Source organism: Dendrobates tinctorius, unplaced genomic scaffold, assembly GCF_039654945.1.
Source record: "Dendrobates tinctorius isolate UK_male_01 unplaced genomic scaffold, ASM3965494v1 ptg000151l, whole genome shotgun sequence".
Classification (NCBI taxonomy): domain Eukaryota; kingdom Metazoa; phylum Chordata; class Amphibia; order Anura; family Dendrobatidae; genus Dendrobates; species Dendrobates tinctorius.
In genome coordinates this window covers 20373557-20388458 of record NW_027361818.1, presented here as the reverse complement: position 1 = coordinate 20388458, position 14902 = coordinate 20373557, and the positions used below count along the sequence as shown (strand labels likewise).

Genomic DNA, 14902 nt, shown 5'->3' with positions numbered 1-14902 from the left:
GTCTTTGCATATGACATGACGTTGCTTCATTAATGCTTTCACCAACATTACCACCTACCCCATATACACCTTGAACACCAAGCCTAATTCTCCTTCCAGGACGGCTCAGATAGTATGTTAGGAGCACAGAATTAACAACCAGCGGCGTAACTACAACAGGTGCAGGGGTTGCAATTGCACCCGGGCCCTGGAGCCTAGGGGGCCCGTAAAGTCCCTTTGGCCTATAGAAAAAGACAATTGCTATTAAAGATTTAAAATGGAGCTTTCACATTGGGGCCCATGAGTTTCAAGGTACGCCACTGTTAACAACAAATAATTACATTTTAAACTCTGCACCACCTCTGCAAACAGCTGAATTTCAGAGACAGTAAGTTCAAATTGTGCTAGTCAGAGAAAAAAAAATTCTTTGGGCCAAATATCAGGCGTCTATAACACACTAGATGCTAAAAACTATTTTTCAAGTAAGGTCCCTTACTGTATGACGTTAATAACAGAAGAATTTGATTGTGGCCTCTGGATCAGGCCTCTACAGCATAATTTCAACCCAAACAAATGACAAAGTGTGATACAGCGGGTCGTCTAACTTTTTGCAACTGAAAAATTGTAATCTTGTTTTAATGTGATATAGGTCTGCAGAGAGTTTCATATCACCGCCACAAAATGACAACGTGGGATGCAGCAGGCTGTTTCACATTTAGCAGCAGAAAAAATTATAACTTCTTTTTTATGTTCCTTAGGTCTGCAGACAGTTTTATTTCACCACAGCACTAAATGACACGGTGGGATACAGCAGGCTGTTTAGCATGTTTTCACTAGCTACATGTGAATTAGAATGCTAAACTTGTGCATGGATCACAATAGAATCAGTGCACAACACGAGTCCTGCTGGATTTCTTTGTTGGCCTCAGTATGGCCAAAAAAGAAAAAAAGTGCTGGGAGATAAACTTATCTTCCACACTGGACACTATCTAGATACACGATCTGACTAACCGCCTAACTAAATAGCTGAAATCTTGATGCAAACAGTGGCAGCGTCAGAAGCAGCGTCTATGCGCTGCATCAGTGTCAAAATGGCGCTAAAGCAAGAAGTCCACTAATTACATACAGAGGGCAGGTGATTTCAGCAGCCAGTGACACAAGCCGTTGTGTCATGACATTGTGGGTGTTTCCTGCATCCTGATTGGTTAGCCGCAATGTGCAAAGTTAGGAAAAAAATGACTGCTCTGCTGTGCTTACAAAAGCGCCGCACCTCTGAGCTCTGCAAACCCCCTCTCCCTTCATCAAACACGTGCCAAACGCTAATGATACACCATCATTATTGTTGCTAAAGTGCAGAAAATATTTTTGTGGCAACATAAATATTTTCCCAAACTTTTTTCTAATGTTAACGATTTTATAAAGTTTTGCTCAGGTTTCCGATCATGAATCCAAATATGCCATATTCCTGCTGAATTTATGTTTGGCGATCATTTTCCAAACAAATTTGCTCATCTCTACTCCTAACCAGCAAGTCATTTAATTTTTTTTTTAACTCCTAGAGGTCATGGAAGGGATAGCACTCAGATAGGTCCCTAGGGAGAGATTAGTCTCAAGAATGGCCCAATGTTTAGCCAAAATTTGCCTCATGCTATCCCACTCATGATTATAAGTGAGGATGAACCCTATCGGTCCCTCTCCATTCGTACTTTTACGGCCATTGAAGGAGTGCAAAAGTCTACTACGTGGGGTCTTTCTTGCTATTTCATATCCACATCTGATGCACCTGTGTCTGTAGCCAAGGGGCTCAAAGCATGTTTTAAGGTCCGAAACATGCGCCTCGAATCTGTCATCAAGGGAGCATCTCCGCTCATCCTTAGAAACTGTCTGACTAGGACGGCACTAATGGTGGCAGGGTTAGATACAAAATGAGACCTTCAAAAACAAATGGGATGCTGAATAACACTTGTTCTAAAGAGTTCAAGGAACTGCTAAAAGAAATGAACCACAACTCACTGGAATCCTTTCAATCTGAAATGGAGAGTCTACATATCATTTTACAGAGAGATATGATGCGTGATGCCCTCAAAAAACTTCATGAGGAGATTGATGCAGAGTCACAGCAATGGGCTCATGAGATTTAATCAACTAAATCCAAACAGTTTAAAAGGGATGTCCAGGACAAACAGTATTCAAGGGTCTACAGGTGGTGTAAAATCCACGATTTAGGTCACAATATACTAACTCCTCATACTCTAGGTCCAGATCCACTTTTATGAGATCAAACAGATCTGGTGATGAAGATGTGTTACCTAAAACCTTCCAACATGGGGGTCCATCTACTTCTGAATCCCTTACCAAGCAAACTGTGACTAGGCAGACCACCAAGAACAAATCATCTGGGGGGAAGGCTTCCTCTTTTAGTTCCCAGGTGGGGCTCCAGGTAAAAAACATCTCAACTCATGTCATTACAGATGCAAAATTGGGAGACTTGTGTAAGTGTTTAACTTTTTCTCCCACTAACTCTGTTAATTACTTTACAGCCCTGAAGTACCTGAAACTCTTTTCTCGCAAGCTCTTGTTGAAAAAACTACACAGCAAAGATCAGTTACAGGAACCGAAGAGTGAAACTGAGAGGGAGGCACTGCATGATCTGGAGGATCTCCTTGGTGATCAAACCAATCGATATCAAAGTAGGTTTCCACCTTCTATTCTGCCCAAGTCTATGCGTTTTTCCCCTTGTCCTTGAGCCCAGCCATCAAAATATTTACCATGCCCGTGTCCGAGGACTTTAAAAAACTGTCTGCAAGATGTAAATATGATAATTTAACGTATAAGGAGCATCAAGCCCTTACACAATTACAACCACTCCCTGATTTCTTCTTTAAAGCGGCAGAGAAGAGGGGAACATCGTAGTTTGGCTGAACGATAAGTACGAACATGATGCCTTTCACGAATTGAGAGACCCCAGTACTTATACTAAATTGTCATTCAATGCAGTCTCCTCCTTCTCACTCGAGCTCTTGCGGATCCTCAATAGGGCTTTTGAGAATGATGTCATCACTAAAGGAGTAACTGTGAGGTCTCCAAAGACTCCTACATTTTACTTGTTACTAAAGTCCACAAGGATGCCCTCAACCTCCTGGGGCATCTGATCGTCGCTGGAATCCGGGGGCTGTGTGATTCTATTTGTAGATTCATCGATTTTTATCTCAAGCCCCTCGTGGAAACATTACCATCTTACATCCAGGTCACAACAAATGCCTTGGCATGGATTGACGGCATCCTTGTGGACGATAATTCTCTCCTCATCTATCCTCGTCTGTCTGGTCACAATTTGCTTGGTAAGAGGTTCAGAGGTAGATAGACCATGTTGGCAGGTTTTAGGTAGCACATCTTCATTACCAGATCTGTTTGATGTCATAGAAGTGGATCTAGACCTAGAGTATGAGGAATTCCTTAATTGTGATCTAGATCGATCATGGGTATTACACCATCTGTAGACCCTTGATGACTGTTTGTCCTGGACATCCTTTAAACGTTTTGGATTTAGTAGATTGGATCTCATGACTCCTTTTCTGTGATTCTGCATCAATCTCCTCATTAAGTTTTTGGAGGGCATCACCAATCATATCTCTTTGTAACATGATCTGTAGATTCTCCATTTCAAATTCAAGGGATTCCAGTGAGTTGTGGTTCATTTCTTTTGGCAGTTCCATCAACCCTTTAAAACAAATGTCAGTCTGTTCCTCTCATTTATTTTTGAAGGTCTCATATCTTATCTAACCCTGCCGCCATTAGGGCCGTCCCGGTTGGACAGTTTCTAAGGATGAGGCGGAGATGCTCCTGTGATGACAGATTCGAGGCACAAGCCTCGGACCTTAAAAACACTTTGAGGTCCGTGGCTACAGACAAAGGTGCATCAGACATGGATACCACAGAGCAAGAAAGACCCCATGTAGTAGTCTTTTGCACTCTTCCAAGGGCCTTAAAAGTGCTGATGGAGAGGGACAGATATGGTTCATCTCGCCACTCACAATAATGAGTGGGATAACATGAGGCTAACTTTGGCTAAACATTGAACCATTCTTGGCACGGATCTTTCCCTGCGGATCTCTTTGGGAGCTTTCCCCTCCATGACCTCTAGGAGGTTAAAAAATGTAAATGACTTGCTGGTTAGGAGCCACTACATTCCAGCTCCCAACAAACCGTTTGGTATCACAGCAGCATTACAACAGCAATACAAACAAAACATTACAAACAGTATTACTACATTACAAACAGCATTACATAGAGTAATTAATAGACACAGATCTTGCACATGACTGACCACAATACGTAACAATACAAGCTACTTTCTTGCCTGCATAAATGTTTTGCGCTGTTCCACCTTCCACTCTTTGGAAGGCTTGAGACAATTTGATATTCAACATTGTACATCCTGAAGCAGTACCAAAGTGATTTACTATGCCATGTGTGGCTACTCCGGGTTTTATACATTGGCCTTACCTCTAGAGATCTTAGAGTGCGATTACGGGAGCATATGCAAGACATTTGTGCTGCCAAGACAGTAGCCGACCCCACTGACCTAAAAACTATCCCCCGCCACTTCAGACTTTATCACAATTGTGATGCCAAGATGCTAATGGTGAGGGGATCAACATTATTCGTGTGGGTTTCGGGGGAGGTAATAACAAAATTCCTTGCTCAGCTTGAAACAAATTGTATAGTTACACTGGATACTGTGGCCCCTAAGGGTTTGAATGAATCCCTCAGCTTTTCCTCCTTCCTATAACATCAGTTACTGTTACATAAACTGCAGTCCTTCACATTCATCCTAACACCCCTTATGCCCGGGTGCTTTTGATTTTAATTGTGTGGTCATTTTATTATAGATCTTTTATTGTTGATTTCTTGTTCTTTGTTATCCTTATTATTTAGTGCCATCTACTGACCCATTATGCTTATAATAAACTCTGGCTCCATCCTCCTGGTCAAACCATCCACAATGCATCTCTTCACTCGGCACTTTACCAATTGACCCGCTGAGATATAATATTATGGACCATTTTGTGAAGTTTTATCTTGCTCGGGTTCTTAGTATTTTTTGTATCTTTTGGAAATATGTACTGTTCCTTTAAATCATGTCTGTTTTTGAGGCTCACATGGTGCACTTTTGTGGCCGAGCGCATGCGCACTGCTGCTCTCCATGTCCCGTACATAGCCGGGCATCTTTCCGCCACCTGCCATGCCTGGAGACTTCTCCCCGACCACTCTGTGCACAGTGATGCTTGATGTCTAGTGTTGTAGTTGCCGGTATCTACTGGGGGACGTACACATGTGCTATTAGTCCACAGCGACGTTGTGTCGGACCACCTGAGCCATTAGAAGGTCCTGTTCGCATATCCCACTGCATGTTATTGAGAAAGTGATCTTTTAACACACAAAACGGCCATTGAGGTATTGTCATCCGGCACAGGGACCCTCTCCTATCTCTGGTAAGCATTATCCCTTTGTGTGACTTCCTTTGACTACTTAGTTTACCTCCCTGCATGCTGTTATTACTTATTTGGGTGGCTTGCACCATGGCTTATATCCTGACACACTAGTACTTTGCAAATTTCATTGCTGCGCGTACAGACAATGCAGAATCACTGCTATCTTTTCACAGGTGACCCTGGGGTTTCTGTGTATTCTCATAAGGCATGAATTTATGGTGTTACTATAATAAAATTAATATTTTTACTATATTCACCTGATTACTCCTTATTCTTCTATCTCACTTATTTGAGTTGATGAAACCTAACAAAAATTAACTCATTATGGTCCAGTACTTTGATTGCTAATATCTCCGCAACAGAGAAGTGAAAGAAAAAAATAATTAAAATGTTTGATTCTTTGCTGCTGCGACCATTACATTCTGTGTCCAGTTTAATATGAAAAATTTGGTAAAAAATGTCATATTTTATTTAAATTGTACTAGTGTTTGTGTGCTAAGAAATGTCCCTCCTATTGTACTAATACTATAGTGCAACAGGTATTCCATCTGATTTCTCCAATTCTTCCATCATAACCAACTATTAAATAGCGAAATATACCTAAAATAATTTCACATAATATTCTTATATCATAAATGTAACTACACAAGTATTTATTAGAACCATTAGCAAAATTCTTCAAGAGAAACCAATCTGCTACAATCTGAATAGGATTTGTAAAAAGTAGATTCAGAGAAGTGTTACACATGGATATTGGGACAAGGCAGCATGTAATCTTAATAATCCAGATGTCTTCTTTTCAGTAAGCCAGGAGACATAGGCTATTTTTTGCACGTTGACTATTGAATTGGTGCGTTTTTCGTCAGTTTTTCAAGACACATGGACTATTGTCATATGAGCCTGAATGTTGAAACTATAATCAGTGTTTGTGAAATTGAAGAATGGCTGCTATTTGTCTCATATCAGCTCCTACAGGCTATTGTCCACTACTTTTGCAAGGTAGGGATGCAGGGTCATTGAACAAGCGATGTGTCACGCCGTTCTTTCTGTATTTGGTTGTCGGCGTGACAGTGCAAGTCTTTGCTTTAACCCTTTGCTCCTTTCCCCCTAATTGAGCTGGGATACTGCTGGCTGTTACCTACATGAAGCCTGCTCAGTTCCCTGCTCTGCTGCGTAGCCGTTCATGTGTTGCTAGGTCTTTGCTCTGCTGCTTGACCATCCACATGTGTGGTCCCTGGTTGCCGCTGTGGAAGCTGTCCATGGGTTGCAAGATCATTTGCAGCTGGTGCATGACTTTCCATGTGTGTCTAGGCTTGCAGACGATGCCAGGTGCTCTAAGCCTCAGTTCCTGTGCTGACTGTGCTGTAATGGTTTCTGTTTGTGCTTAGGGCATGCGCGGCCACACCTTCCCTGCTTTTATCAGGGTTAGTGTGTGTACTTGAAATGCTGTCCCCAGCCAATTGCTGAGGGGCAGCTCCTATATAAACTTCCCCTTCCCTGCTGGGTGGGTCCAGAGATACTCTCAGAGTTCCTGAACCTTGCCATGTGTGTTTTGTGTCTGTGTCCCTGGACCTCGCCTGTCTATGTTTTGGTACCAAAGTCCCTGCCTTGATTCCTGCTTTGTCCTGTTCCTGCGCCCTGCCCTGGAGACGGTATATCCAGGCCTAAATCCTTGATCCTGTACCTGTCCTGTACATGACCCTGTCTGAACTGTTTCCTCTGTGTTATGTTTCTGAGGTCCTTCTATGTCTTGAACCCTGTGCCCAGTGACTGTGACTCTTTGCTAACTGACTTTCTGTGATCTAACCTGGGTTCATCTTGGAAGTAGGAGTCCGGTGTGTCTGCTGAGTTTCTGCTACTCTGTGCTCAGCTGGGTATTCGGTGCAATCCCCAGCCAATTCCAGCCCAACCTGGCCGGGCTTGCACTAGACCGCTTGGATTCCTTTTTAGGTCACTGTCAGAAGTCCGGAGCCCGATCACTGTGGTCTCTAGTCCGGATCCTGATGACCACGGTCCGATGTCCAGTGTCTTATGACCACTTCCAGATATGCTGTGCCTGATGACCTCTGCCAGATGTCCGGATCCTATGCTTCCCTGCCCGATGTCAGGAGCCTGCCGATCGCTGCCAGAAGTCCGGAGCCTAGTGACTGTGGCCTCAAGTCCGGAGCCTGATATTTGCAGCCTGATGTCCGCAGCCTGTCAATCGCTGCCAGATGTCCGGAGTCCGATGCCAGTGTTCTGATGTTCTATCTGAGATCCTAGTGCTGATGTCCTGCCTGAGACCTGATGTCCTGTCCATCCTGATGTCTGTCCTGATGTTCTCATGTACCCTTATGTCCTGCCTGTGTCCTGATGTCCAGCCTATGTGTGCCTCAGTGATCCGTTGGTGCCTTGGGGTCCACTGGGTGGTACCCTTCTGGGAGGTGTGGAATCAGGAGCCTGGCATAGCCCTGTTTCATCTATGTACTGTGTGACTTTACTTTAAGTAAACTTTATGTTCTTTATACCTGAAGTTGTGCGGTGTTAGCGAGTCCTACGTGTCTCCTTTATCCACATGCTCAGCTGCCACAGAATCCAGGTCGCTGTCCTTCCCTAGTTTGGGTAGGCTCGGGTCCCCCTCTGAGGTATAGAGGGTCCATATTTCATCCCCAGGGGATGCCTGCCTGTCGCTGTTGGTGTGAAGGCGCGTGTTGGGCCGCGTCCACGGCCGCAGTCATGACACGATGTTTGCTGTTATGTTGATTACACATTGTATCAGGAAATGCAGTTTGTTTGCCTGCAAAAAAAAGGGTACAAACTATGAAAATTGAATAAATACTCAAAATGTGAGAGATGAGCCCATGTCACTTTTCCCCAATCTTGTCGAAAAATGCCTGAATAAGAGCTGTGAACCATAAAAGGGCGATCTGTTTCAGTATCAGGGGATCTTTACAAAATTACATCCAAGAACGCTCTACTGAACAGCTGTCAGAACGCCATGGTTTCATCAAGAGAGACACACATTTGACATTCAACAGGATTCCAGCTTAAGGACCATGGCCCTAGCTGGAAGAATACAGATCTTCTCCATTGATTATCACTGAACCAATGGAGACATTTGGAGAAGCCAGTATTTGGACCACCAGTCACCTAGTTCTATGGAAACATTTAGGGAAGACAGGATTGGGACTCTATGGTCACTTGTTCCTAGACATAAATTTTGAGAAGCCAGAATTAGTACCCACCAGTCATCTTGCCTCTTGGAGTCATTTGGAAAAGCTAGGTTGTGACCCTCCGGTTACCCGGCCACTTGCCTCAATGGACTGTCAGCTTTCTAAGCTTGTCATTACCTTCTCTCTGTGGGTTCCTGCCAAAAACAGTGTGCCAAAGGTGAAGGTAGTCTGTCCTGGAAGCCCTAAAGCTGCTCTAATCCCGGCAAGTAAGTGAAAGGTTGAAACTCTGTAATTTTGAAGAATCTTGGGTATTTCGCTGTGACTGTTCTATATGTTATTGTCTGATTGGTTCAATAAAGTATTACCATACTGTTTTACTCTAACCCCGTGTTGTCTGATTAGTATTCTGCCCACGGCAAAAGAGAGCGGGAATTCAGCGGCATGAGCCCTGGTCCATGTTGTCTCGGACCAGCGGACAAGAGCACCCACTTACTTTTGTGTCACCTTTGTGTCTCCACAGCTATCAAGCAACCTGCTATGAGGCGTACAAAGAACAGTGTCTGGTGTATCTAGAGGATTTTGACATAAATAGTATGTTTCTTTTTATTTATTCATGTAGCAAATAATTTTTAATTATACCCTTTCAGTCTTTTAAACATTTGTTGAAGGGTTCTCCTGATCTCGTGGTTCTTCAGGCTGTATATGATCGGATTCACCATTGGAGTCACCACAATGAACAGCAGAGACTTAAACTTGTTAGTGCTCAATGAACTGTCATCTGATGGCGCCACGTACACCATCAAGAGGGTTCCATAGTAGATGCATACAGTGGTGAGGTGGGATCCGCAGGTGGAGAAGGTTTTTATCCATCCACTGGTGGATGGAAGGATTGTTATGGTGAAGAATATCCTAATATAGCTTAAAATTATTAAAGTAAAAGGTGTGACAACCCCAAAGATAGAAATAACAAAATCAAACAAAACTAAAATGTAAGTATCAGAGGTAGCCAAATCAATCATTGGTTTGAAGTCACAGTAGAAATGGGTCAATGACATTCCGACCACAAAAGCTAAGCTGCCAAACCAAAATGATCTCAAATGAAAAGATAAATACCAAGAACCAAGAGGCAAGAACCATCTTGAGGCAAGCATGAGGTTGCATTATGGAATTGTAGTGCATTGGGCTGCAAATGGCCAAGTATCGATCATAGGACATAATAGCAAGGAGATAAATCTGTACAAACCCGAATATGAAGGAAAGGTAGAGCTGGATAATGCAGGACTTCTTTGGCACCTCTTTCATATCCAACATTATAATATTTAACATCATGGGCATAATGGTCGTGGTTGTGAGGACATCGGCCAATGCTAGATGCTTGAGAAAGAAGAACATTGGGAGATTGAGCTTCTCATTGGTGGATACCAAGAATATTATAAGAAGGTTTCCATTGAGTATAAGGAAGTAAGAGAAGAGAGAAATTATAAATAAAAGTATTTTATATTTATATAGACCATTAAATCCAAGGAGGAGAAAGTGAGTGACTTCTGTCTGATTCCATTCACACATTTTTGCTGAGTGGAAGATTAACAAGAGATCCTGGATGACGTCTCTTCACTGAAATAAAATGGATTAGGTGAATAATTTCAGATTACATTAACTTATAATTCTACATACAGAACCTACACTGAGGAACATTGGGAACTATACTGAATTTACAGTAAAACAAAGTCACAGGCATGGGAGATGAGAGCGGAGCAATGTATGTATGCTACACTTGGATTACTCTGTGGCTGTAATGATGGGCTTGGATGAAGGCTTCTTCACCCTACACTGTGTGTAATGTTGGTGATAATCACATGTAAGATATGAAGTTGCCATTCACTTTTCTCTGTAAACCATTTATGGATAACTTAGTTGTCTATTCATGGTCCAGTTCTACTCCACTGGAAGCTTGATATAGTTTTATCAGTGTTAAAATATCTGTTTAACCACAGAGACACTGCAGCCGTCCAAGCTGTCAAGACAAACCAAAGTTTTAGAGATTGTTTTTACCATTTTATTAACTTATTAAATTCAGAGTTTTGTAAAAAACAAAAAAAACACGTTTTATGTCTCCTTTTTCAAAGACCTTTATCCTTTCTTGTATTACCATCAATGAAGCTATTTGTTTATTCATACAATTTTAGGATACATAAAATGTTTATATTGCTGCTTATTGCATTATTTTGCATTACTGCATTATTGCGGTAACCGAAAACCAGCAATTCTGGTGTTTTGCTTTTTTATTTTACCGACTGACTTTAAAAAATTTGGATTTTGATAGATCGGATTTTTCTGATCTGGTCCTACTAACACCTAACATGTATATTTTCTCTCTCATATATCTATCCATATATACAGTGGGGCAAAAAAGTATTTAGTCAGTCAGCAATAGTGCAAGTTCCACCACTTAAAAAGATGAGAGGCGTCTGTAATTTACATCATAGGTAGACCTCAACTATGGGAGACAAACTGAGAAAAAAAAATCCAGAAAATCACATTGTCTGTTTTTTTTTCATTTTATTTGCATATTATGGTGGAAAATAAGTATTTGGTCAGAAACAAAATTTCATCTCAATACTTTGTGATATATCCTTTGTTGGCAATGACAGAGGTCAAACGTTTTCTGTAAGTCTTCACAAGGTTGCCACACACTGTTGTTGGTATGTTGGCCCATTCCTCCATGCAGATCTCCTCTAGAGCAGTGATGTTTTTGGCTTTTCGCTTGGCAACACGGACTTTCAACTCCCTCCAAAGGTTTTCTATAGGGTTGAGATCTGGAGACTGGCTAGGCCACTCCAGGACCTTGAAATGCTTCTTACGAAGCCACTCCTTCGTTGCCCTGGTGGTGTGCTTTGGATCATTGTCATGTTGAAAGACCCAGCCACGTTTCATCATCAATGCCCTTGCTGATGGAAGGAGGTTTGCACTCAAAATCTCACGATACATGGCCCCATTCATTCTTTCATGTACCCGGATCAGTCGTCCTGGCCCCTTTGCAGAGAAACAGCCCCAAAGCATGATGTTTCCACCACCATGCTTTACAGTAGGTATGGTGTTTGATGGATGCAACTCAGTATTCTTTTTCCTCCAAACACGACAAGTTGTGTTTCTACCAAACAGTTCCAGTTTGGTTTCATCAGACCATAGGACATTCTCCCAAAACTCCTCTGGATCATCCAAATGCTCTCTAGCAAACTTCAGATGGGCCCGGACATGTACAGGCTTAAGCAGTGGGACACGTCTGGCACTGCAGGATCTGAGTCCATGGTGGCGTAGTGTGTTACTTATGATAGGCCTTGTTACATTGGTCCCAGCTCTCTGCAGTTCATTCACTAGGTCCCCCCGCGTGGTTCTGGGATTTTTGCTCACTGTTCTTGTGATCATTCTGACCCCACGGGGTGGGATTTTGCGTGGAGCACCAGATCGAGGGAGATTATCAGTGGTCTTGTATGTCTTCCATTTTCTAATTATTGCTCCCACAGTTGATTTCTTCACTCCAAGCTGGTTGGCTATTGCAGATTCAGTCTTCCCAGCCTGGTGCAGGGCTACAATTTTGTTTCTGGTGTCCTTTGACAGCTCTTTGGTCTTCACCATAGTGGAGTTTGGAGTCAGACTGTTTGAGGGTGTGCACAGGTGTCTTTTTATACTGATAACAAGTTTAAACAGGTGCCATTACTACAGGTAATGAATGGAGGAAAGAGGAGACTCTTAAAGAAGAAGTTACAGGTCTGTGAGAGCCAGAAATCTTGATTGCTTGTTTCTGACCAAATACTTATTTTCCACCATAATATGCAAATAAAATGAAAAAAAAAACAGACAATGTGATTTTCTGGATTTTTGTTTCTCAGTTTGTCTCCCATAGTTGAGGTCTACCTATGATGTAAATTACAGACGCCTCTCATCTTTTTAAGTGGTGGAACTTGCACTATTGCTGACTGACTAAATACTTTTTTGCCCCACTGTATATATATATATATACATATATATATCTATATATATATATATATACATACACCGTATATACTCAAGTATAAGCCGACCCGAGTATAAGTCGACCACCCTAATTTTGCCACAAAAAACTGGGAAAACTTATTGACTCGAGTATAAGCCTAGGGTGGAAAGTTATGCCCCCGTATGCTGCCCCCATAAGATGCTCCATAAAATATGCCCACATAAGATGCTCCATAGATTATGCCCCCATATGCTGCCCCCATATGCTGCTCCATAGATTATTCCCCCATATGCTGCCCCCATAATATACTCCATAGATTATTCCCCTATATGTTGCCCCCATAAGATGCTCCATAGATTATTTCCCCATATGCTGCTCCCATAAGATGCTCCATAGATGATGCCCCTATATGCTGCCCCTATAATATGTTCCATAGATTGTGCCCCCATAAGGTGTTACATACATTATGCCCCCTTATGCTGCCTCCATAAGATGCTCCATAGATTATTCCCTCATATGCTGCCCCCATAAGCTGCTCCATAGATTATTTCCCCATATGCAGCCCCCATATGATGCTCCATAGATTATGCCCCTATTTGCTTCCCCTTTAAGATGCTTCATAGATTATGCCCAATATGATGCTCCATAGATTATCCCCCCATATGCTGCCCCTATAAGATGCTCCATAGATTATTCCTCTTTATGCTACCCCCATAAGATTCTCCATAGATTATGCCTCTAAATGCTGCCCCTAAAAGATGCTTCATAGATTATGCACCCATAAGATGCTCCATAGATTATTCACCCATATGCTGCCTCTATAAGATGCTCCATAGATTATTCCCCAATATGCTGCCACTGCTGCTGCATTTAAAAATAAAAAAAGACATACTCACCTCTCTGTCGCTGGGTGTCAGGTGCCAGTGTCACTGCAGGCACCTGAGATACTCACCTGTCCTGCGTCCATGGCTGCTTGCTGCTGTCTGGCACGTCTTCTGTCAGTGACGTTCAGACTGCAGGGGGCGCGGCGTGCACTAACCATGTCACCGCGCCCTCTGCTGTCTGAACGTCACTGACAGATGATGTGCCAGACAGCAGCAAGCAGCGATGGACCAGGGCACAGGTGAGTATCGCTATACTTACCGGTCCTGGTGCTGTCTTTTCAGCCCCCAGCTTCTCGGCAATCTCCTTTCCTGCCTTCAGCGGTCACATGGTACCGCTCATTAAAACTCATGAATATGCGCAAATTCATGAGTTTAATGAGCGGTACCATGTGACCACTGAAGGAAGGGAGATCGTGGGGAATCTGGGAGGCTGAAGAGACAGTGCCAGGATGGGTAAGTATGACCTGACACCTCCACCCCCCTCCCCCTGTGACCCCCTGGTATATATGACTCGAATATAAGCCGAGAGGGGGACTTTCAGCCCAAAAAATGGGCTGAAAATCACAACTTATATTCGAGTATATACGGTATATATGTGTATATATATATATATATATATATATATATACAGTTGTTGCCAAAAGTATTGACATCCCTGCTATTCTGTCAGATAATACTCAGTTTCTTCCTGAAAATGATTGCAAACACAAATTCTTTGGTATTATTATCTTCATTTAATTTGTCTTAAATGAAAAAACACAAAAAGAATTGTCCTAAATCCAAATTGGATATAATTCCACACCAAACATTAAAAAGAGGGTGGACAAAAGTATTGGCACTGTTCGAAAAATCATGTGATGCTTCTCTAATTTGTGTAATTAACAGCACCTGTAACCTACCTGTGGCACCTAACAGGTGTTGGCAATAACTAAATCACACTTGCAGCCAGTTGACATGGATTAAAGTTGACTCAACCTCTGTCCTGTGTCCTTGTGTGTACCACATTGAGCATGGAGAAAAGAAAGAAGACCAAAGAACTGACTGAGGACTTGAGAAACCAAATTGTGAGGAAGCATGAGCAATCTCAAGGCTACAAATCCATCTCCAAAGACCTGAATGTTCCTGTGTCTACCATGAGCAGTGTCATCAAGAAGTTTAAAGCCCATGGTACTGTGGCTAACCTCCCTAGATGTGGACGGAAAAGAAAAGTCGATAAGAGATTTCAACGCAAGATTTTGCGGATGTTGGATAAAGAACCTCGACTAACATCCAAACAAGTTCAAGCTGCCCTGCAGTCCGAGGGTACAACAGTGTCAACCCGTACTATCCGTCGGCGTCTGAATGAAAAAGGACTGTATGGTAGGAGACCCAGGAAGACCCCACTTCTTTCCCCGAGAC

The 14902-nt window shown here is 42.6% G+C and overlaps 1 pseudogene; it reads right to left on the bottom strand.

Moving 5' to 3' along the window:
• The window catches only part of LOC141049972 (olfactory receptor 1E16-like), a 63935-nt pseudogene extending 53743 nt beyond the window's left edge, over positions 1 to 10192 (bottom strand).
• Positions 10193 to 14902: the final 4710 nt, after the last annotated feature.